Source organism: Suncus etruscus, chromosome 12 (assembly GCF_024139225.1).
Source record: "Suncus etruscus isolate mSunEtr1 chromosome 12, mSunEtr1.pri.cur, whole genome shotgun sequence".
NCBI lineage: Eukaryota > Metazoa > Chordata > Mammalia > Eulipotyphla > Soricidae > Suncus > Suncus etruscus.
In genome coordinates, this window is record NC_064859.1 from 89,467,041 (window position 1) to 89,491,281 (window position 24,241).

General features: G+C 39.6%; 1 pseudogene; it reads right to left on the reverse strand.

The window, feature by feature from the left end:
• Positions 1-7,783: 7,783 nt before the first annotated feature.
• LOC126025286 (uncharacterized) lies at positions 7,784-7,874 on the reverse strand (annotated as a pseudogene).
• Positions 7,875-24,241: the final 16,367 nt, after the last annotated feature.

Consider the following 24,241-nt stretch of genomic DNA (forward strand, 5'->3'; position numbering starts at 1 on the left):
CTTCCTTTTGGTTATATATTTCTAAATAGGCAGGAAATATGGAAAGAGTTATTTTAGGAAACATCAAAAAGGGTTGGTTTTCTACATTACTATTTATTTTGATGGTATTGGAGATCAAACCCATGTCTTATGCAGTGTAGGCATGTGCTTTATCATTGAAATTTCTCTTCCTTCCTTCCTTCCTTCCTTCCTTCCTTCCTTCCTTCCTTCCTTCCTTCCTTCCTTCCTTCCTTCCTTCCTTCCTTCCTTCCTTCCTTCCTTCCCTCCCTCCCTCCCTCCCTCCCTCCCTCCCTCCCTCCCTCCCTCCCTCCCTCCCTCCTTCCCTTCCTTCCTTCCTTCCTTCCTTCCTTCCTTCCTTCCTTCCTTCCTTCCTTCCTTCCTTCCTTCCTTCCTTCCCTCCCTCCCTCCCTTTCTTTTTTCCCTTCCCTTCCCTTCCCTTCCCTTCCCTTCCCTTCCCTTCCCTTCCCTTCCCTTCCCTTCCCTTCCCTTCCCTTCCCTTCCCTTCCCTTCCCTTCCCTTCCCTTCCCTCCCCTCCCCTCCCCTCCCCTCCCCTCCCCTCCCCTCCCCTCCCCTCCCCTCCCCTCCCCTCCCCCTCCCCTCCCCCTCCCCCTCCCCCTCTCCCTCCCCTTCCCCTTCCCCTCCCCCTCCCTTCCTTCCCCCCCACACCTGGGGATGCTCAGGGGTTACTCCTGGCTATGCAGTATGCGCTATACTCCTGACTTGGGGGACCATATGGGACGCTGGGGGATCGAACCATGGTCCATCCTAGTCTAGATGCCCTACAGCTTGCGCCACTGCTCTGGCCTCTTATTATTGCAATGTCTATATTAAAAAGAGGAAAACCTTAGGAAAATGTGTTACTTATTACTAGATCTATTCATTTTGTGCTGTTTTGGAAGAGGAAAATGTTAAAAAATGTGTCAATTAGGGCCCGGAGAGATAGCACAATGGCGTTTGCCTTGCAAGCAGCCGGTCCAGGACCAAAGGTGGTTGGTTCGAATCCCGGTGTCCCATATGGTCCCCCCCCGTGCCTGCCAGGAGCTATTTCTGAGCAGATAGCCAGGAGTAACCCCTGAGCAACGCCGGGTGTGGCCCAAAAACCAAAAACCAAAAAAAAAAAAAAAAAAAAAAAGAAAGTCTAATTAAAATACATGGATTACCCCCTAGAAAAGGATGATATAATTGAGCGATTTTTCCATAGGAAAGTTGCTGTGGATCAAAGAGAACATGAAACAGAATATGGTTATTTTGAGGACAAGTTTTGAAACTTCTCTGGTAGTTAGCAGATATATTATACTTCCTAAATTTTTTGCATTTTTAAATAAAATGATAATAATTATTAAATATAATTTCTAAATTCTCATCAATATAATTCAAAGTTTGTGCACATGCTTTGCTTGTGGGAGATGTGTTCATCACATGGTTCCCTAGGTACCTCGGCGTGATCCCTAAGCACAGAGCCAGGAATGGCCTCCTAGTGCTGTCAGATGTGGCCCCAAAGCAAATACATATAATTTGTATATTAGAATCATTTTTATTTTATTTATTTAGACTTTTGGGCCACATCAGATAGTGCTCAGGGCTTAACCCCTATGTTTGTGCTCAGCAATCATTCCTGGTAGGCTCAGAAAAGTATATGGGGTGCCAGGGATCAAATCTAGTTCAGCTGCTCTTTTCTATATATTGATAGAGCTCCCACTCTCTTTTATTTTTATTTATTTATTTATTTGTTTGTTTATTTATTTTTTTGGGCCACACCTGGCGGTGCTCAGGGATTACTCCTGGCTGTCTGCTCAGAAATAGCTCCTGGCAGGCACAGAGGACTATATGGGACACCGGGATTCGAACCAACTACCTTTGGTCCTGGATTGGCTGCTTGCAAGGCAAACACTGCTGTGCTATCTCTCTGGGCCCCTCTTTTATTTTCTTAATTAAGATAGCAATGGCTTACAAGACTATAAATTATTCATTGTTCTCAAGGAACTGGATTTTTCTTCCTTTTATTTAATAACATTAGTTATAATTATCATTACAAAGAATGAGTGTAGCTATTTGAAAGAATATAAATTTTAAAATTTATTTAAACATTTTTTGTTGATTAATATTTTTAAATGTGTTCTGCATAATTTCTTAATGAATGAAGTTAAGATATCTTTCACGCAGTATATTTACTCTGGATCTAGGGAGGCTAAATTCATTAATCTAAAAAATTATTTATAGTAATCAATATTAGCACATACAATTTAAAATTGCCCCTTAATTTATATAATTAAATTCTATGTTCACATCCTATTAGAAGTCAAGTAAAGGTAGTAGAAGGTTCTGATCAGTTAAATTTGCTGATATTTGGTAGTAGTTCTATGTATGGTTAACTCTGTATGGTTCTGTTTATAAATCACGTCAATTTAGATTTTTTAAATTAGGAATTGGTAATTTCTTATTTTCACAATCTTGCAAGTTTCTACAGAAATGTATTAGTATTAATATTTTCCATTTTCAAATGGGAGAATTGAAGAAGTTGCCTTTTCTATAATTATCATCTTTAGACATAAAAATGAAGTGCACGACCTTATGTAAAATAATGTTTTTGTGTAAAATGAATGATGTTGCCAAAGATAAGAGTCCACAGTACTCACAATTATCCTTCTCACAGCAAAAACAAAACAAAACAAAACAAAAACCAAACCAGGTCAACTCACACCACTATTGAGAAGCTTGTAAAACCAGTTTCAAAGTTAATGACAAATATTATGCTTGGAGTGAAAGTAAAATGAGCTTTTGGCAAAAGTCCCTTATCAAAGGCATGCCATCTGGAAAAGCAATTACTGTCATGTGTGCCTGCTAGCAGATATTTTGTTTTTCAGTTGGATGAAAGCATTGATGTGCAGAGGACATACCAGCACCTACAGTTGATGTGTTACTGTTTATTGCTGAAAAAATCCACATTACTTCAGAAGGCTTTGTTGATACTTTGATTTTGTTGTTGTTGGTGGTGAGTGGTGGTTTTACTGAGCCCTTGTCACCTGAAAAAGTTGCTGTCGTTTCTCTTTCAAATTCCTCTAACTTTAGTTGCAAGAGAGTACACTTAATCTGTGAGTAAAATAGATTGTACTGAGATATTCATTTCATGTACCACATTTTTTTTTTCAGGGAGAAAAAAATTAGCAATCAGTAATGTGATTTGTGATTTAATTTCACATTAAAGTTTTAGGTATAAGTAATGGTTACCCATGTAAAGCCATATTTTTTTTCAGAGTTTTGTGAAGAAATTGTCTGCAAATTGACATTCTGATTTTCCCAAAAATGCCTCCTATGTAGCTCATTGTCTAAATTTTTCGTTAAAAAATACGATACATCTTGAAGGTAGAATGATTTCAGTGTTTCAATCCCCTGTGCTATGTATAGTCCTCCAAACACTACTGAGAATGATCCTGATTCCAGAGTAAGCCCTGGGTATGACTCAAAAAGGCTAAAAAGAAAAAAACATATAAATGTATCTTTAAGGGCCAGAGCGATAGTACAGTGTAAGCGTTTGCCTTGCACACAGCCAACACAGCACAGACCCCGGTTTGAATCCTGACATATATGGTACCCAGCAACTGCTAGGAGCAACTTCTGAGTGCAGACCCAGGAGTAACTCCTGAGCGCTGCTAGGTGTGACCCAAAAAAACAAAACAAAACAAAAAGTATTTTTACTATTAATAATTTTTCTATGAATTTAAGAGGACATAATTTGACGAATGTATTTAGTATAACTAAAAAATCAGAACTTAGAATTTTCTCTTCATAGCATGATTTTGTTGTTGTTGTGCCAGAAAACAAGACTTCCTACATGCAAGGCTAGTGCTCTACTGCTGTTTCACATTCCTGGCATCGTATCATAAATTTGAATGTCAAAGATAAAGTATAAGGATTATTTTTAAAAAAAGCTGGATTTCAGTGTAGTATCAGTTAATCTCTAGTAATTTGATTATCTCCCTATAGTTGATATAGTTTATCAAAGAAATAAGGTGATCTAAAAATTGTACATCCTTAACTACCATATCCAGATTTTCAACCAAGAAATATTTTCAGAGCCAAAATGTCAACAGAAGATAAACGAGAAATTTGTTTCCCTTGATCTCAGAAAACAAAGTGCTATGCCTCAGTAGTCAACCATACTACCTACTGTGTATTGCATAACTGGTTCATAGTTAAGAATTACAGCAGTTTGGGCCAGAGAGACATTTCAACTGGCTGAGTGCCTGCAAAGCTTGCTCTGTATGAGGGGGACCTGGATTTGATTCCCAGCATCTTCCAGTTCCCCGACCACCCTGACTTGAAATCATATGGTACCTTGACCACTTCTGGGAATAACCCCAAGCACAGAAGCAAGAGTGACCCCTGAGCATTGCCATGTGTGACTATCAAAATAAAAAGCAACAAAGAAACTTAGAGGGTGGGGGAAATGGGAGTGAAAATTGTAACATTTCAGTTTAGGAGAAATAAATAATAAAAGTGGCCAGAGAAGGGCTTAGGTTATTGCCTTGCATAGGGCCAACCTGGTTTGATGAATAATGGTACCACATTTGATTTCCTAATCACAACCAAGAATAACTCCTGAACACAAAGCCAGGAATTGCCCCTCAACAGAGCTAAATGTGCTCTCCATGCCCATATCAAAAGAATATGAAAAAACTAATTGAATATGAAAAACAGCTTTGCATGTATTGGAGTTGTAGTAAGACTAAGATGCTTTAGTTTTGTTTTGTTTTGGGGTCACAGCTTGCCGAATTTAGGGCTTCCGACTCTGTGTTTAGGGATTACCACTCCTGGCAGGCTTAGGGATCATATTTTGTGCTGGAATTGAACTTGGGTCGGCTGTGTGCAAGGCAATCTCCTTAATTGCTGTATTATTGCTTCTGCTGAAACTAATATGCTTAATTAATAAAAAGATTAATTTGAGGTGATTTGAGTATTCATAGATACAAATGCTTTATCATCAATCATAACGAATATATTTTAATCCATGAGTTTATGGATTTATTTACAACTGATGGAAATTCGCAAGACCAGGAAACGAGACATTATATCATTAGGAATGCAGCTGACAAAATTTAGACTAAGGGTTAAGGGCCATGGTTTTTCAGCAATTAAATTGTGAAGCACCCAAAATGAGTTGACCTTAGTTTAAAAGCAATTCTTGGATTTTATTTCAGTCTCAATTCTAATAAATACATATTTATGAGGGCTGAAAAGATAGTACAGCAGGCAAGGTGTTTGCTTTGAATGCAGCTGACTTGCGTTTGAGCCTTAGTACCCTATATGCTGCTCTGAGCCTGTCAGGAGTGATGTCTGAGTACAGAGCCAAGAATAAACAGAGCACAACTGGATGTGCTTCAAAATAAAACAAACAAGCAGACAAACAAGTCATGAAATATGGCCTCTGCATATTTGGGGAGTTTAAATACTGACATTTTAGTATTAAACTATTGTAAAGTTTTAGGTGTTTTCAGGGATTGGACCAATAGTATATAGTAGACTGACCGAGTATGTGGTACCCCTTACTCCCTTCCCAGTGTTTTAATCATATTATGTAGTGATATTTTTTAAGAGTTCTTATCTTTTGGGGGACACATTAAAACACTATTATGTGCTCGAAGTATTTGGGATCTGCTTTATTATTAGCTTGAATAGAGGGAATGCTGTGTGTAGCAGTGAAACATGACTGGCCATTAGCCAATCATTGTTTACATGAGGCACTTCTAGTGGTGGAGCTAGAGGATGTGGTTATGGAATTCTCTCAGTGTTCTTGAAGAAGTTTATAAGAAAAAAGTCCAGATATTTATGCTTTCTCTTAGTTGGCTTTTAAGAATAATTAAATTTTGTGTTTTGCAACCTGCTAAATTCTTCCCTTCCCTTCCCTTCCCTTCCCTTCCCTTCCCTTCCCTTCCCTTCCCTTCCCTTCCCTTCCCTTCCCTTCCCTTCCCTTCCCTTCCCTTCCCTTCCCTTCCCTTCCCTTCCCTTCCCTTCCCTTCCCCTTCCCTTCCCCCTTCCCTTCCCCCTTCCCTTCCCCCTTCCCTTCCCCCTTCCCTTCCCTCCCTTCCCTTCCCTTCCCTTCCCTTCCCTTCCCTTCCCTTCCCTTCCCTTCCCTTCCCTTCCCTTCCCTTCCCTTCCCTTCCCTTCCCTTCCCTTCCCTTCCCTTCCCTTCCCTTCCCTTCCCTTCCCTTCCCTTCCCTTCCCTTCCCTTCCCTTCCCTTCCCTTCCCTCTTCCCTTCCCTTCCCTCTTCCCTTCCCTTCCCTCTTCCCTTCCCTTCCCTTCCCCCTTCCCTTCCCCCTCCCCTTCCCCCTCCCCTTCCCTTCCCTTCCCTTCCCCCTTCCCTTCCCTTCCCCCTTCCCTTCCCTTCCCTTCCCCCTCCCCTTCCCTTCCCTCCCCTCCCCTCCCCTCCCCTCCCCTCCCCTTCCCTTCCCTTCCCTTCCCTTGTGTCTTTTGTGTCTGCTGGTTTTCCTAATATAAAAATTCATACTGCCTACAAATGATATGATCTAAACACTTAAACTTACTGACCCATTAGAGTCTTAGACCTTTGCAAGAGAGTCTAGGTATTCCTGTACTAGTAGCACAGGTCTTTCCTTATTAATCTTTATTTTTAGGGAATCCTTCCATCTTATTTCTTTAGTGTGCTGACTAAAGACACACTTTATTTTATGTTTTTTTTTTTTTTTTTTTACAATTTGTTCTTGTTCTCTGCATTTCATTGTAAAGGTCATTTTTGTTGGGTAGTAAATATTTTGCTCTCACTTTTTTTCAATAGAATAGATGGATACACTTTAAAGACAGACCTTATTTTATACGTTTTTCTTAATAATTCAGGACTCTGTAGTCCAATTTAATAAAAGAAAATCAATCAGACTAAAAATTAACAGTATGTAGCCAGAAACAAATGAAAAAAAGTATATTAGGGAAGTATCTAGTGTTTGATCTAGCTGCCTATTCAAGTTTCATTTCATTTTACTTTGGTTTGGGACCATTTGCTGGTGCTCAGATTTCTAGCTCTGTGCTCAGGCTTGATCCCTGGCCATGATCAAGGGACCATATGCAGTTTCTGGAATTCTTGAATGTGAGGTCAGTACATGCAAGGCAAGTGCATTGCCTTCTGTTCTTTTTCTCCAGCCTTCATTTTATTCTTTTCAATTACTTGTTTATTTTGTTGGTCTTCTTTTGTTTATATTCTGATTTGGGGCAACATCCAGAAATGCTGAGGGGTTACTTTTGACTCTGTGCCAGGAATCACTTGTGGAGTTTGGAGGGGACCATATAGGATGCTGGGGATCAATTTCAGATCAGCTGTGTGCAAGGCCGATGCCCTTTCCACTATATTGTCACTCCTGCCCCTGTATTTTCAGAATTCTTTAATAAAAAAGCAATTAACTTGAATTTAGAAAAATTAGTTAATATTTCGAAAGAAAAATTTATGCGTTATGTGAAGACTTTGAAGTAAAAACTGTGGCAGAAATTTGCCATCAGCCCCTTGCTCTGCACTGCCCCTCCCTGCAGAAAACCTGTAAACCCAGATCTCTGACCTCTCGAACTTTCAGTCTCTAGATTCCACTTCTGTATTTCTTTTTCCTTTTGGGTTTTTGGGCCACACCCAGTGATGCTCAGAAGTTATTCCTGGCTCTGCGCTCAGAAATCACTCCTAGTAGGCTTAGGGGACCATATGGATGCCGGGATCAAACCCGGGTCAGCTGAGTGCAAGGCAAATGCCCTACCTGCTTTGCTATTGCTTTGCCTCCCCACCCCCACATTTTTTGCGTGTCATTCTTGAGCAGGAACCATGCTAATCTTCTCTGTACTGTTCCAATTTTAGTATATGTGCTGCCAAAGCGAGCACTCCCCCCACCCCCTTTTTTTTTAATGGTGTATTTCTCTTGTGTCTCTGTCTTCTGCCCTTATCCAGAGGGGGTCAGATGACAGTCCACAATTGAGAGCTTGTTGTGGCTTAAGTTTAGCCAGTGACATAGTCTATTATGTCATGGTAAGAGACCTAAGTTGTATGAAAAGAGACTTAAAGTCTCTAGTAAGAAGGAAATTTTTGTTTCACCCACAAGAGGAAGAGGTGAGTCATAATTACAGACAACTTTTTCCTGGAGGTTATGGAAGGTAACCCATCTGAAGATTGAACTAATTAGTGAAATTGTGTGCTGTTTTTCTGTGTGTCCTCATCTTCCTCCAACCCTAGAACACCTGTTACCTTGTATAGAAGTAAACTGAAACAACCTTTTCACATTATCTTTTAATTTATGAACTTGTATGTTGAGTATGGGATACCCAGCAGAGCTTTTAGTGGTTTCTTTGGATCTATGTTCAGGGATCACTCCTGGATATGCTCAGAGGACCATGTGTGGTTCCAGAGATCAAACTGGGGTTTGCTGTAGGCAATGCAAGGGACTTAGTATCTGTTTTATCATATCTCTCTGTCCCTAATTTTATTTTTGCAAATGATATTCAAATATTGACTGACAACCACAGAGGCATAGGAGTTCCATACTCAAATGATAGTTAAAACAATTGAGTGGTGCAACTATTTAAATTGAGCAGCAATTGCTTGGTTTTATTAAAGAAGAGGTTATGGATGGTTATCTGGCAATAGTTTATTGGTGAGAGATAAACATATAAATATATTTTCATATGTAAGTATAAACTTGGTATAACCTTTTTCTGGGCTCTGCATTCAGGAATAACATTCTGGTGGGGCTCAGGAGACCAAATGTGGTGTTGGAGATTGAACCTGGGTTAGATATGTGCAAGGCAAGCACCCCACCCTCTGTACTAACATATCACTCTGGACCCTGGATAAAATGTATTTTGAAGAAAAATATGTATATAACTAAATACATAAATATATTCATTCACCTAATCATGAACTTTTGGGAAGTGAGATAAGATACATTCCAACTATATCTGTTTGCTATAAAAACTTAAAAACAGTATGCAAGAATGAATTTAGTCGAGGTAATCTAACATTTTTATTAGTTGATAAAAGCATTGAGATATTGTTGTAAAGAATTAATAATCTATCGGTATAGATCAAGAGAAAAGAAAAGCATCAGAAAAGAGAAAGCTGATATGAGGAAAACCAGAATATAATAGCAAATACTATATATACTATACACTATACACTATACACTATACACTATACACTATACTATACTATACTATACTATACTATACTATACTATACTATACTATACTATACTATACTATACTGAGTTTTTAACTTTTGGGCCACACCCTGACTGCACTTAGAAATCACTTCTGGCAGACTTGGGGAACCATATGGGATGCCAATGATTGTACCCAAGTAGGCCTTGTGCAAGGCAAACACCCTACCCATAGTGCTATCACTCTGGTCTCCAGGAACTGAGTTTTACAAGGCTTACTTTGAAGGTGTAATTGTGCAAGGCAAACACCCTACCCATAGTGCTATCACTCTGGTCTGCAGGAACAGTTTTACAAGGCTTACTTAGAAGGTGTAATTGTTTTTGAGTCTTGCTCAGTGGTGCTCGGGGATTACTGCTGGCCCTGAGCTCAGGGATAACTCCTGGTGGTGCTCAGGGAACCATACGTGGTGCCAGGGATTGAACCCAGGTTGACTGACTGCATGTGCCCTATGCACCATTCTATAGCTCCAGCCCCTGCAGTCATTTCAATCTTTGTTTTTTTGGGTGAAACCATTATTTTGATTCAGAGACTGATTTTAATTAAAAAATATGGGGGTACTTAATGCTAGTAAAAGTGAAAAGACTTGGACCAGAGAGACAATACAGCAGGTAAAGGTACTTGCTATGCTTACAGCTGACCAGGAGGATATCCAAGCAAACAAAATATTGAATAATATAATAATCACATAATGTAAGACCCAAAATGCTAATATTTATGTTTAGTTACTTTTATCTAAATTTGGGACTACTATAGATTTCCTGTTGACCATGTAACATTGAAGTTAATTTCAATGTTTTAATTTTAATTAATTTTAATGTTTAAGGCACAAAGGAAATACCCAGTAAGTTCCATGAAAATGGAAACCATGTCTCTAGTCTCTCACTGATGAAGGTTAAAAATTGAGAGGGGGGGGGAGGCTTAGAAAGGGGGAGGGGGAATCAGGAAGTCCAGATACCCTACCAGCTGTTCTTGGCTTACCATGTTTCATTTCGTTCAGTGCAAAGGCTGAAGGAGATGATGCTTCTAAGGACCTGGAGTATTGGGGAAGCCTGGGCCACAACTTGCAGTTCTGGAGTATTGTGTTATGCCAGGAATTGAACCATGTTTGGAGCATCTGGGCCCTAACCGCTATCTCCGTGCCCGAAGAGAAAAGGTGGATATAGACAGAGTAAAAGCAGAAAGAGAAGAATTATAAAATGAATTATAGAATTGAGAAATAGAAGTCTGATTCCACCTTTTATTGTTTGTTTTTGGGCCACAACTGGGCATTCAAAGGTTACTTCTGGCAGGCCTAAGGGTCCATGTGACATACCAGGGATTGAACCCAGTTCTGCTATGTGCAAGGCAAATGCCCTACCCACTGTGCAATCTCTCTGGCCCCAGTCTTATTTCCTTTTTGCAAGGCTGGGGCTTGAATGAGAGGTCCACACATGCAATCTGAGTGCTGTACTGCGGAACCACACCCCTGCCATAAGTGATATTTCTGAGAGTTAAAAAGCCATGTAAATAACATCAGGCAATTTTATCTAGAAAAAAATAGAAAGAATGAAAGCAAAAAAGGATAAAGGGCATATAAAATAAAACTTTTACAGTGCTAAGAATCTTTATTAACTTTATTTGAAGTATCTTTATAATGAATTATAGAACACTCAACTTTTTGTGGGGGGGGCGGTCTTGGGGCCACATCCAACTATGCTCAGGCCTTACTCCTGGCTCTTTGCTCAGGGATCATTCCTGTGGGCTCAAGGGACCATGTGCAAGGCAAACACCCTGCTCATTTTATTATTGCTCTGGCCCAGAAACATCCAGCTGTTTTAAAAACTGGAAAGCTTATATAGCTAGTATGGTGATTGATTGCCTTACATGCAGCTACCCCCAGTTCAATTCCTGTTACTCTTCATAGTCCCATGCGTACCCACAAGTATCTCCTGCGCATAGAACCAGGAACCAGGAGTAAACTCTGAGCACCTCTGATTGTAGCCCCCCTTTAAAAAAAAAAAAAAAAAAGGAAAAAGAAAATCTGAATACACCAAAAATTGTGGAAGAAAATTGAAGGAATTTCAAGAAATTTCTCTAAGATACTGGTGGCTTGTTTTATTTTCCAGGCATTAGGTTTACCTGTAACTGAAGCTGAAGAGTTCCAAATTGACTGTCTTTTAGTTTTTGGGTCACACCCGGAGGTGCTCAGGGGTTACTCCTGGCTGTCTGCTCAGAAATAGCTCCTGGCAGGCACGGAGGACCATATGGGACACCAGGATTCGAACCAACCACCTTAGATCCTGGATCGGCTGCTTGCAAGGCAAACGCCGCTGTGCTATCTCTCCGGGCCCAAATTGACTGTCTTTATTCTTTTAAAAAATAATAAACTATGGGGCCGGAGAAATAGCATGGAGGTAAAGTGTTTGCCTTGCATGCAGAAGGTCGATGGTTTGAATCCTGGCATCCCATATGGTCCCCTGTGCCTGCCAGGAGCGATTTCTGAGCATAGAGCCAGGAGTAACCCCTGAGCACTGCTGGGTGGGACCCCAAAACAAACAAAAACAAAATAAACAAACAAAAAAAACCCTAACAGTTGGTTTTTCCTGGTGCATCCTTTCTCATTTTTCACCCTTGGCATGTTTTTTCATCTGGGTTGTATTTTTATCCAGTATTTTTGTGTATCACATATTATAACTATTAAGGATAGAGAGGGTTTGATCTTTATGGATTTGCTATATCCTTCTCTGTTCTTGCTTTCTTTTACTCACAAGTGAATGAATAACTGAATAGATGTAGACAGTTATATTCACTATTATGGTCTATTTTTATCAATTATAAGACCATAACGATATATACAATTTATATATTTTCAGGAAAAAATGGACATTCAATTTATACTTGAAATCTTTTTCAGGGGCTAAAGTATTAGCATAATGGCTAGGATGCTTACTTTTAATGCAGCTGACCTGGGTTCAATCACTGGCATCTCATGATTCCCCCAGGTGCTGCCAGGCGTGATCCTTGAGCACAGAGGTAGGGCAAACCATGAGCTTGGCTGGATTTGGACCCTAACCCAAACCCAAAGGAAAATCTTTCTTAGACATTAACTGATATGTGCATAAATATATAATTTCTGTGCCACCTTCTTTGGAATCAAAATTGAACATTGGGCATAACCCTTTTTCACAGACTGACAAGTCTGAATTTTCTCACCTATTCTTGCTTTTTTAGTTTCTATACATTATGATTGTTAGTATAATTTTGAGTCAAATGGGAAATGGTAGAAATTAAACTGTTCTTCTTTTTTGGCTGAACTCATAGTTTCAGATAAACTGTGTATTAAGTAACTTACTTTTTGAGTCAGTTGGAAAGTTCTGACATTGATACCCGGAACTTGTGTGATAGTACTTAGTAACATGTAAATTAGTCATACTAATGTTTCCCAACCCTGATAATTCTGTCATCTATTTTAAGATCAGAGTGTTTTCAGATTTACCTGTATTTCAAATGTGAATTTACTTATACAGTTTACTGAGTTAATTACAGTTGGATAAACAAAAAAACAAAACATACTTTCTCTGGGAGAAAAGTACTTCCCAGAGTTTTACACAAGGACAAGCAGAGATCTTGCACCTTACTCTTTTCTGTTTTCTACTGTTAATTCTTATACTTTTGGTTTCAAAAAAATAAAAAAAATTTTTTCAAAAATTCAGAATTTAGCAAATATGCATAAAGTCAAGTGGTAAGATTATTAATACTTTTAAATAATCAGATAGCAGAAAAACTAGTGTTAAACTGAACTTTTATATATTGACTAGCCACTGAAACTGAAAGAATAATAATCTAAAATAAAATGGGGGCCGGTGAGGTGGTGCTAGAGGTAAGCGCCTTGCAAGCGCTAGCCAAGGATGGACTGTGGTTCGATCCCCGGGCGTCCCATATGGTCCTCCCAAGCCAGGGACAGTTTCTGAGCGCTTAGCCAGGAGTAACCCCTGAGCATCAAACGGGTGTGGCCCAAAAAACAAAACAAAAATAAAATGAAAATTTAAGCAAGTTTTTATGAAGAAAACAAAGTTGAGAAGAAAATAACAAATGTGGGGCCGGGCGGTGGCGCTAGAGGTAAGGTGCCTGCCTTGCCTGCGCTAGCCTTGGACGGACCGCGGTTCGATCCCCCGGTGTCCCATATGGTCCCCCAAGCCAGGAGCGACTTCTGAGCGCATAGCCAGGAGTAACCCCTGAGCAGTACCGGGTGTGGCCCAAAAACCAAACCAAAAAAAAAAAAAAAAAAAAGAAAATAACAAATGAAAAACATTTACAAATGTGACCTTTAATGCTTTGTGAAAGTACAAAAGTAATTATGACATTATATTTCCAATAATACTTTGTTAAAAGGGACTTGCCCAGTAGATTATAAGAGAACATAGAGCAAACAAAAAATAAGGGAGGAAAAAAATCAGCCTCACAAGTAATTAAAATAATAGTAAATTCCCTTTTTGTATCATTGAAAAACCATCACAAAGTTTCTCAGAGAAGTCTGTACAAACTTTGCTTGTACTGTTCATTTGGATGGTAGCATAGTAATATTTTTTTGTTTGTTTTTGGGCCATACCTGGCAGTGCTCAAGTGTTACTTCTGGCTCTTCGCTCAGAAATTACTCCTGACAGGCTTGAGGGACCATATGGAATGCTGGGAATCGAACCCGGGTTTGTCAAGCGTCGGCCGCATGCAAGGCAAATGCCCTACCATTGTGCTATGGCTCCAGCCCATATTTCTTAAAATCCATAAATATATTTGTTGCCATTGATTTATCAACCCTATCTTATGAATCCTAAATAAGTAATTCAAGGAATAAAGAACTTTATTTAAGCTATGTGAACAATAAAATTACTTACTATAAGTAAAATCTGAAGATAGCCTACTTGACCAAGAACGAGAAATTTGATGTCAATAATATATTAATGACACAATATTTCATAATCATTATACAATGATATCAGTATATTGTGACAATAAGGATGCCTTCTAAATTGGGGGTAGGGCAGGCACCATAACCAACTGTGCTCAGGATTGACTCCTAGATCTGTGCTCAGGGGGCATTATTGGTGGAACTCAGATGACGATCTGTGGAATCTAGACTCAAACTTGTGTTGACAGTATGCAGCGAGTTCCTTACCTTGTACTGTCGCTCTAGCCCCAAGATGCCTGTTGAGCTGGAATAATTTCTATTACTTTATTTTTATTTATTTTTGCCTCTTGTTGAATTGACTTATCACTAGTTTCTAACATTGTAGAATTTCAGGGCATATCTTATAGAAATCAACTTACTATTTTATAATTTATTATTATTATTTTTTTATTGGTTTTTGGGTCACACCCAAGGGTGCTCAGGAGTTACTCGTAGCTCTGCACTCAGAAATTGCTCCTGGCAGGAACAGGGGACCATATGGGATGTGGGGATTCAAACCACTATCCATCCTGGATTGGTTGTGTACAAGGCAAACACCCTACAGTTGTGCTATCTCTTTTCTGCTTGTTTATGGGTCACACACTGTGGGGCGAAGGGCTTACTCCTAGCTCTGTGCTCAGAGGAGCATATATGGTGCCAGGAACTCAACTCGAGTTTACTGTGTGTGAAGCAAGAAAACACTTTACCTGCTGTACTACCTCTTCAGATTCTATTTCATTCTTTTTATTAAAGAAATATGCTGGGGCAAAGCGATAACACAGCAGTAGGGTGTTTGCTTTGCATGCAGCTGACCAGGACAGACCTGGGTTTGATCCCTGGCATCCCATATGGTCCCCCTCACCAGGAGCAAAGATTTCAGAGCACATAGCCAGGAGTAACCCTTGAGCATCACTGGGTGTGGCCCAAAAACAAAAAAAAATTATTTTTTAGGGATATTAAGAACTTTGATAAATAACTGTGATTTACAGAGTTGTTCATAGTAGAGCTGTTTCAGGCATTGTATTTAATTGGTATTTAATTGTATTTAATTTAATTGTATTTAATAACTTTGTGATTGACAAAGTTCTCATAGTAGAGCTGTTTCAGGCATACAATGTTTTCTCACCATTCTCACCATTCTTACCATCAATGCCCTCTTCTTTCCACCAATATTCCCAGGTTTCCTCTTTCCTTGCTCTCCAGCCTTCCCCCTTCATAGGCATATAACAAATTTATGTCATATTATTTGGTCCAGTAGAACTTAAAGAAATGCAAATATACTGAAAAAAATAATAGTCAATTTGATGATTGTTATATGTCTTCTGTTTTTATACCTTCCTTAATCTAGAAGAGGCTAACCATATACACCATAAGCAGGTGCCATACTCAATGTCACATGGTGGGAAGATTGTCCTGTCCTTTAAAGGAGCTTTTGAATGCTTCTTGCAAAACTGGCTTCATGGTTATGATTTCCCTAAGCTGTTGCCTCATCACAAAATTCTGTATCATTCCTTCAAATCTAAATGATAATCTAGCTGGCAGAGTATTTTTGGTAAGGTGTTCATTTCATTGAGGGTTTTTTGTTTTGTCTTGTGTTGGTTTGGTTTTTGGGCCACACCCGGTGATGTTCAGGGGTTACTCCTGGCTATGCACTCAGAAATCGCTCCTGGCTCAGGGACCATATGGAATGCCAAGGATCGAACCCAGGTCCGTCCTGGGTCAGCCAATGTGCAAGGCAAATACCTTACCGCTGTGCTATTGTTCCCACTCCTTCATTGAGTTTATACTGAGTCCTTCCATATTCTTCTGGCTCATGATCTCATTTTATAGATCTGCCTTACATCTTAAGGGCTTTCCATTGTATGTTAGTTCCTCTTTTTGATCTTGCTGCTTTCAATATTTTTTCTCTTATCTTTGGATTTTGTCATTTTGGGTATAATGTGCCTTGGAATTTTCCTAAAGAGTCCCTAATTGGACCTCTTAGATCTCAGTACCTGTAATCCTCCTCAAATCAGGGAATTTCTTATTAGCAGTTTCTTTGCCTAGTGTTTTTTCATATTTACCTTCCTGTTCTTCTACTTTCCATTTGTGTTGTTTCCTAGTGGTTTCTCCCTTATCTTGGAGCTCCTTGATCTTTTGCACAGCTTCTATTATTCTGCTGTTTAGAGATTCTTTTGACTTTATTTTTATCTCCTCATGCTCTTCATTTCTGTCATTCCTGACTATAGTAGTTTTTCATTTTGACTCCTTTACTTTCTTGTGTTTTGCTGACTACCTATGCTACCATTTCTTTGAACTCATTGAACAACCATATCATACTGTCACTAAAGACTCAGGATTTACTGGTGTTGTTTATGTCTTCAGTGATACTGTTTTCACTCATTATACTTTGCAGGCTTCTGTTTTCCCTGTTGGTTTTCTAGTGCTTTGCTGTGCTTGGGCTATGTCTTTGTAGTTAGACTCCCTGGAAGAAGCTGAGGGATTAAGTTGGAAGTTGTTCTTTGTCTTCTCTGCCCATCTCTATTAAATGACAGGCAAAATAACTGAAAAGCATGTAATTTGTTGAATAGATCTGTTGCATGGTTCTGTAAATAATTATGTACCTCATAACTGTAGAGTGGGCTCTTACTATGGTGTAGGTTAGGTGTGGAAGCTCCTGGGGCCCACCTGCTAGGGAGGGTCTCTACCTCCCTTGGAATAAATCTAATGATGCTAGCTGGAGGCAAGCCTCATCTGGGATTATGGAGCAGCAAGCCAAAGGTCCTTATTAAAGGACCTTTATATCTTAGCATATAAATCATATCTTCATATGTGTATCAGATTCATTGAACCATAATTTCAGTTACTTTCCATCCACAAAATGATCCTTCCAGTGGATTTTTTTTGGTGTGTGTTGTATTGAACATAGAGTATTAATTCCTATAAGATCTAGCCTCACAAAGATTTCTCTTTACCCCAACTCTTTCCTAGTAACCAGCCTGGTTCTCACTAATTTTACTTTTTTTTTTTTTTTTTTTTTTACCACACCCGGCAGCACTCAGGGGTTAGCCCTGGCTCTATGCCCAGAAATCAGTCCTGGCAGGCTCAGGGGACCATATGGGATGTCGGAATTCGAACCACCATCCTTCTGCATGCAAGGCAAACACCTTACCTCCATGTTATCTCTCTGGCTCCCTAATTTTATTTTATTTTTTTGAATCTTAGTATATTTTAGTTACTTCTATCTCATTCATGAATGAACTCATCTGCTAAACAATTTACAGTTAGTGGGATAATATTTATTGAAATATATTCATGTATTACTTTTTTTGTACCCTAAAGAGTAAAGAAGATGAAGAATATAGGGTATAGAGGACAAGTTGAGCCTAGAAAATCAATTTAAACCCTATCTTGGGATATTGCACTAAGGATTGGAGGTGGTGCAAAGGCCCCAATTTTGGAGTCCCTGACTTTCACCCCCCAGCTTAAAATGGTTCATTAAGCAACTCCAGGATGCACTAGTAACCCCCACCCCTCCCACCCCTCAAAAAAGAAGTACATAAAAATAATACTGAAAATAGAGTGTAACTGAACATGAGAATTTCAGTTGTAATGACTGTAAGATATTAAAAAAAATTTTTTGGGGGGGTCACACCCAGCAGTGCCCATGACAACGCAGTCAGGGATCCCCCCCCCCCCCCAAGGGCCATATGGGATGCTTAGGATTGATCCTATTCCAGGTGCATGCAAAACAAACATCTTACTGCCCCACTTTTTTTTTTTTTTTTTTTTTTTTTGGTTTTTGGTTTTTGGTTTTTGGGTCACACCCGGCAGCGCTCAGGGGTTACTCCTGGCTCTATGCTCAGAAATCACCCCTGGCAGGCACAGGGGACCATATGGGATGCTGGGATTTGAACCACCGTCCTGCACCAGCCTTACATCCATGCTATCTCTCCAGCCCCACTGCCTCACTTTAAAAAAATTTTTATACAAGTTTTATATATAAATGGAAAGAATTTACTCAATAAAGTATTGCTAGAATCTGGTTGGTTAAACTCCACAAAATTGGCATTTTCATATTTATTTGTGATACTGGGATTGGATACAGGGCTTCACACATGCAAATCATGCACTCTACCACTGAACCACATATCCAGCTCAAGTTGCCAATTTTTTGTTTGTTTGTTTTTGGGTCACACCTGGCATCGCTCAAGGGCTATTCCTGGCTCTTTGCTCAGAAATCACTCCTGGCAGGTTCGGGGACCATATGGGATGCTGGGATTTGAACAACCACCTTTGTGCATGCAAGGCAGACAGCGTACTTCCATGTTATCTTTTTGGCCCCAAGTTGCCAATTTTTTTTTTTTGGTTTTTGGGCCACACCCGGTGACGCTCAGGGGTTACTCCTGGCTATGCGCTCAGAAGTCGCTCCTGGCTTGGGGGACCATATGGGACGCCGGGGGATCGAACCGCGGTCTGTCTCCTAGGCTAGCGCAGGTAAGGCAGGCACCTTACCTCGAGCGCCACCGCCCGGCCCCCAAGTTGCCAATTTTTTAAGGCAAAACTTTTTTTGGGTGTGGGGGGGTCTGTTTTTGTACCACACCCAGTAATTCTTAGATCTTACTCCAGCTCTGCCTTCAAGGATCATTACTGGCAGTGCTTGAACAAATGGGGTGCCATCAACTAAAAAACTTCCTACCAGCTGTACTATCTCTCCAGCTCCACAAAAATAATTTAAAAGGAAAAAAGTGATAGACTGTTGGCTCAAATTGATGGCATTCTTGCTTATAGGGCTTGATTAAAAAATGTCATGAATTGAATGCAGACCCTCATTCTTATGAAACAAGTATTCTTGCATTGTGCTATACCTCTTGTTCTGTTAGTTTTTTTTTTTTTTTTTTTTTTGGTTTTTGGGCCACACCCGTTTGACGCTCAGGGGTTACTCCTGGCTAGGCTCTCAGAAATCGTCCCTGGCTTGGGGGGACCATATGGGACGCCGGGGGATCGAACCGAGGTCCGTCCTATGCTAGCACTTGCAAGGTAGACACCTTACCTCTAGACACCTTCCCGGCTCCAGTTTTTTTTTTTTTTTTAACGAAGTAGAATTTCCAAGTCCTAAAGTATATGCTTTTGGAAAAATTTCATAGGGAAAATTGAAAACATTTGTGAGAGAAGAGTAAATAAAATAATTCCTACTCACCTTCAACAATTACCAGTATGACCAATCTTGTTTTATCTATAACTCACCCACATTCTTCCTTTTTTTTCTTTTTCTTTTTTCTTTTTTCTTTTTTTTTTTGGTTTTTGGGCCACACCCGGCGGTGCTCAGGGGTTACTCCTGGCTATCTGCTCAGAAATAGCTCCTGGCAGGCACGGGGAACCATATGGGACACCGGGATTCGAACCAACCACCTTAGGTCCTGGATCGGCTGCTTGCAAGGCAAACGCCACTGTGCTATCTCTCCAGGCCCTATTAAAATTTTTTTAATGATCCCATATGGTCCTCCAAGCCAGGAGTGGTCTCTAAGTGCAGACCCAGGAGTAACTCCTGAGCATCACTGGGTGTGGCCCATAAAACAAAACAAACAAAATATATATAGATAGATATCTTAATTGTTCTATTTTCTCTGAAATAATGTCTGTATTTTCCTTATCATTTTATTAATTTCACTGCTCTCAACTCCTTTTAAATATATTATATTCCAAAAATATATGTTTGTAAGCATTGTTCTAATATACCGAGTATTCTATACATGCTTTGATTTTATATGTGTGAGTGTGTAAATTTAAGCACACGATGCATAAAATTACTAATATGGCTTTAAGTAGTAAGATTATGAGTATATTTTAGTTAGCTGTACATGTTTTCCTCTGAAGTTTAATAAAAGAAAAAAATTTTAATGAAATTGAAATTTTAGATTTAATCTTTTAGTTATTATTTGAAAAAAGCAATAATTTTCTTTATATCATTTTATTAAAATATATACATAAAATCTTTAGATTTTGTTTTGCTTTAAGAAGAGTGTCCCACTGTGATTTATATAATAATATTGTATATACTGAGTTAAGGATAATACTTTATGCATGTTAAATTTATGTGCTGCCTACCTTGTTTTCTAAAATAGAATTCATTCATTTCATGTGTTTGCTTCAAGCAGTTCAACTTATTGTCTTAATTTTACTAATTTTAGGCTCCCTACACAACAACGTCAGAGAAAGAATTATAAGATAAGAAATAACCAAGTTCTACTCAGAGGGATTTAGAAATACATGGGTAAGTTTAAAACTTTCAATGTTTCTCAGAAATTTTAGTGAATTCCCAGTTTGGGCCTGTTATTTGCCATGCATGAAACTGGGCCTTGGCAAGGATAGCTTCACTTTTATTTTGCTCTTTGCCTGGAGTGGTTTATAAATCTTTTCGATTAGGAACTCTTTGGTCTGTTTGAAGCTGTTATCCCTTTTGCAGACTTTCACATATTTGGTCAGAGTTGAGGCCCAGGATTTGGGGTCTTGGGTTCCATTCCTGGAACCACATCTCAGCTCTGCCTGATATGGCCCTAGTTTCCCTGGAACACGACTAGCTTTAGTACCAACTGGTTGTCATCCCCTTAACAATAAAAACAAAATAAAAAACAGAGCTGAGCACAGCCCCTCCATTTTGTAGTTTTACTGACATTTTTCATGTATGGTATTACTCATCTATATATTACAACAACCCTGAAACGTTTTTGTTCACACTTGAAGTTTACAATGAAGGAATGAATGTTCAAACTGGCATATGATTTGTATTACAGGGTCTCAACTGTGAGCGTCAGATTAAAAGCTTTTATACGGTGTTAGAATTCCTTCTTAGGGCTTCAATGATTTCGTGGTTCTGGGGTCCCTCCACAGACTTCCTGTCACAGTATTTCCTAATATGGTCATGTCACCTTTCCCTCACAGACAGCTAATAAGCAGGCCCATGGATTTGCCCTATTTTCCTTCCCACCACATTATCTCACTGAGATAATCCCACCCCAGTATTTGTCAACTTGGCACATAAACATAGAGATTCTATTGTTTTCTTTGTATGTAAGGTTCTCTAGCTACTTAGCAATATTACATAATAATGCTACCAGTTGGTAATAGATTAATGATGTAACATTTTTTGCAAATATGTTTTACCCTTTTCATTTGCCATTTACTTTATCATGTTTTTGTTTGTTTGTTTATTTTTGTTTTTTTGGGCCACACCTGGTGACGCTCGGGTTACTCCTGGGTATACACTCAGAAATTGCTCCTGGCTTGGGGAACCATATGCGTCGCCGGGGGATTGAACTGCAGTCAGTCCTAGGTCAGCCATGTGCAAAGGAAACACTCTACCACTTGCGCCACCGCTCCGGCCCCTACTTTATCATGATTTTTAAAATATCATGGAAAGGTGGATTCAGGGGCTATTAGTATAGTTTCTAATTCCTTTGATAAAGACTTTAGATAATAGTACATGTTAGTCTCCACAGTGGCCCTGGTTGTCTTTGGCTTTTCACTCATTGTTTTGTGTCTGACTGCACTCCTAGGTCCTCTTAACATGAGGTGTTTAAGAAGAGGTACTGTTCTATTTTGAACTGAAAATCCACTTTTTGGGGAAGGGGGGATAGGCACACCACATATGGGGGAGTGCATCTGGAGGACAGTCCCAAAAGGACAGTGTCCAAGGGAAGCAGAGCAGAAGACTTTTAGATCACAGATTACCTTGGTTGACTCTACTTGGAGAGGACAGTGGGAGTATCACTGAGCTTATCACCTGCTTCTTCTCTCTCCCTCTCCTCTCTTCTCTTTCTTCTCTCCCTCTCCTTTCTTCTTTTTCTTCTCCCTTTCTCTCTCTTTTCCTCTCTCCCTCTTTCCTCTCTCCTCTCTCTGTCTCTGTCTCTCTCTCTTTTTTCTTCCCATAGTCCTTTGATCACAACCAGAAATTTGAGACTTGAATTTACATGTTTTTTCTGGGTCTTATACTCATTCTTTCCTAAGTAACAGCTTATATTATAGCATCAAAGCTATAAGCTGGAATTTTCAGGATTGGTTAGAAAAGATGTTAATGCCAGAACAATTCTGATTTCTTGTAAAATTAAATACTCAGGACTAAGTCCCACTTAAAGTCTTTCCTATAACCCAGAAAGTTAGTACTAAAGATTTTTTCTCTTTTATTTCTCAACTTAAAGGAAATATGATGTTATTCATAGAATAGTAGGAAAATCAGGAGGAGGTAATGCAAATGAAACAGCATATTAATAACTGTTTTCATAATTGTTGGGATTATGAAAGGAATCACTCCACCTCATTATTCCTCTTTCTCAAGTTTCTTTGACCCACCTTAAACATTTACCCTTTTAATCATAGTATAGATTTTTTTTGGGGGGGTGTCACACCCGGCAGTGCTCAGGGGTTACTCCTGTCTCTTTGCTCAAAAATCGCTCCTGGCAGGCTCGGGGGACCATATGGGATGCTGGGATTCGAACCACCATCCTTCTGCATGTAAGGCAAATGCTCTACCTCCATGCTATCTCTCCGGCCCCAATATAGTATAGATTCTTATATGAACATGCTTCGAGAACATGTACCAGTTTTTATTTGACCTATATTAAGCCTAAAAATATTTGGATTACTGTGTGTCCTAATAGTTCTTCCAAGTAGGAATATAGGTACATATCTCTGTATTTTTCTTTAAATATCTTTTAGAGAAGTTGTATAAAATTTTGAAATATACCTTTAAAATATAGGTATCAGAAGGTATCATTTTTTACTCACCATTGACATTTTTATAAATCATTGGTTCCTAAGATAAAATTTAACATATAAAAGAAGAGCGGGGGAAATCTCCAGCTTGCAACTCAGTTCTTTGGCCTTGTAACTCCTTCTTATATGTGTCCCCATAGCTGTGCTTGTCTTTTCTAAAAATTCTTTACCTAGAGTATGATCAGCTCAAGGGCAGGAGTATGGGTATTATTGCTTAGTCTCGTTTGCCTTATTCCTAATTTCTGCTTGTGTATTTCTTCCCTGATTTACTTTTTTTTTTCTCTTCTACTTACATCTTCTAACATGTTTTGTCATTTTATTCATGTCTCCCCTGCAAAATAGTAAGTGCTGGAAAGGTAGGGATTTTTCTCTCCCTTCCTTTTTCTATGTTATTTTCATGTTGAAGGGCCACACACCTGGATGCTTGAACACATCTGATTGTTTGCTGGAGGCCACATCTACTGGGTGACAGCATACAATGCTGAGGATCTCATGGATGTGGGCCATGCCAGGAGATCAGATACTTGGCATCAAGCATGCAGAGAGGGTCCTCTCATGGAGTCACATCCCTGGGCATCTACTCTTTTTAAGATTCACGCCCGGAGAGATAGCATGGAGGTAAAGCGTTTGCCTTGCATGCAGAAGGTTAGTGGTTCGAATCCAGGCATCCCGTATGGTCCCCTGAGCCTGCCAGGAGTGATTTCTGAGTGTAGAGCCAGGAGTAACCCCTGGGCGCTGCCGGGTGTGATTCAAAAACCAAAAAAAAAAAAAAAAAAAAAAAGATAAACGTCCATTGGAGCTGGGGGAACCCAAGTCATTCTCAGCTGGTTATCTTGGTTCAGGTTCAGTGGTACAGTGGAGCAATGCATGCCTGCTTAGGCCCATGGTGCTGCCAAGGTGGCTGCTAGAGGCACATATTAGTGGTGCTCTGAGAGCCATGCAAAGCTGAGGGTCAGAATCAGGTCCTTACACATGTTAGGCACATACACTACTGTTTGAGCTACTTTTCTAGCCTCAAAGGTAAGTTCTTTTTTTTTGGGGGGGGGCACACCTGGTGGCACTCAGGGGTTACTCCTGGCTATCTGCTCAGAAATAGCTCCTGGCAGGCACGGGGGACCATATGGGACACCAGGATTCAAACCAACCACCTTAGGTCCTGGATCGGCTGCTTGCAAGGCAAACACCGCTGTGCTATTTCTCTGGCCCCGTAAGTTTTATTTTTTAATTGTTTTGCTATCAGTGTATGTATTTTTAGTGCAGGAGAACAAGCAAACCCATGCCATGCTCTCACATGTGTGCAACTTAAGCTTTTCTGCTGACCTACAACTCCAATACTACTACATTTCACTACCTTAGTAAGA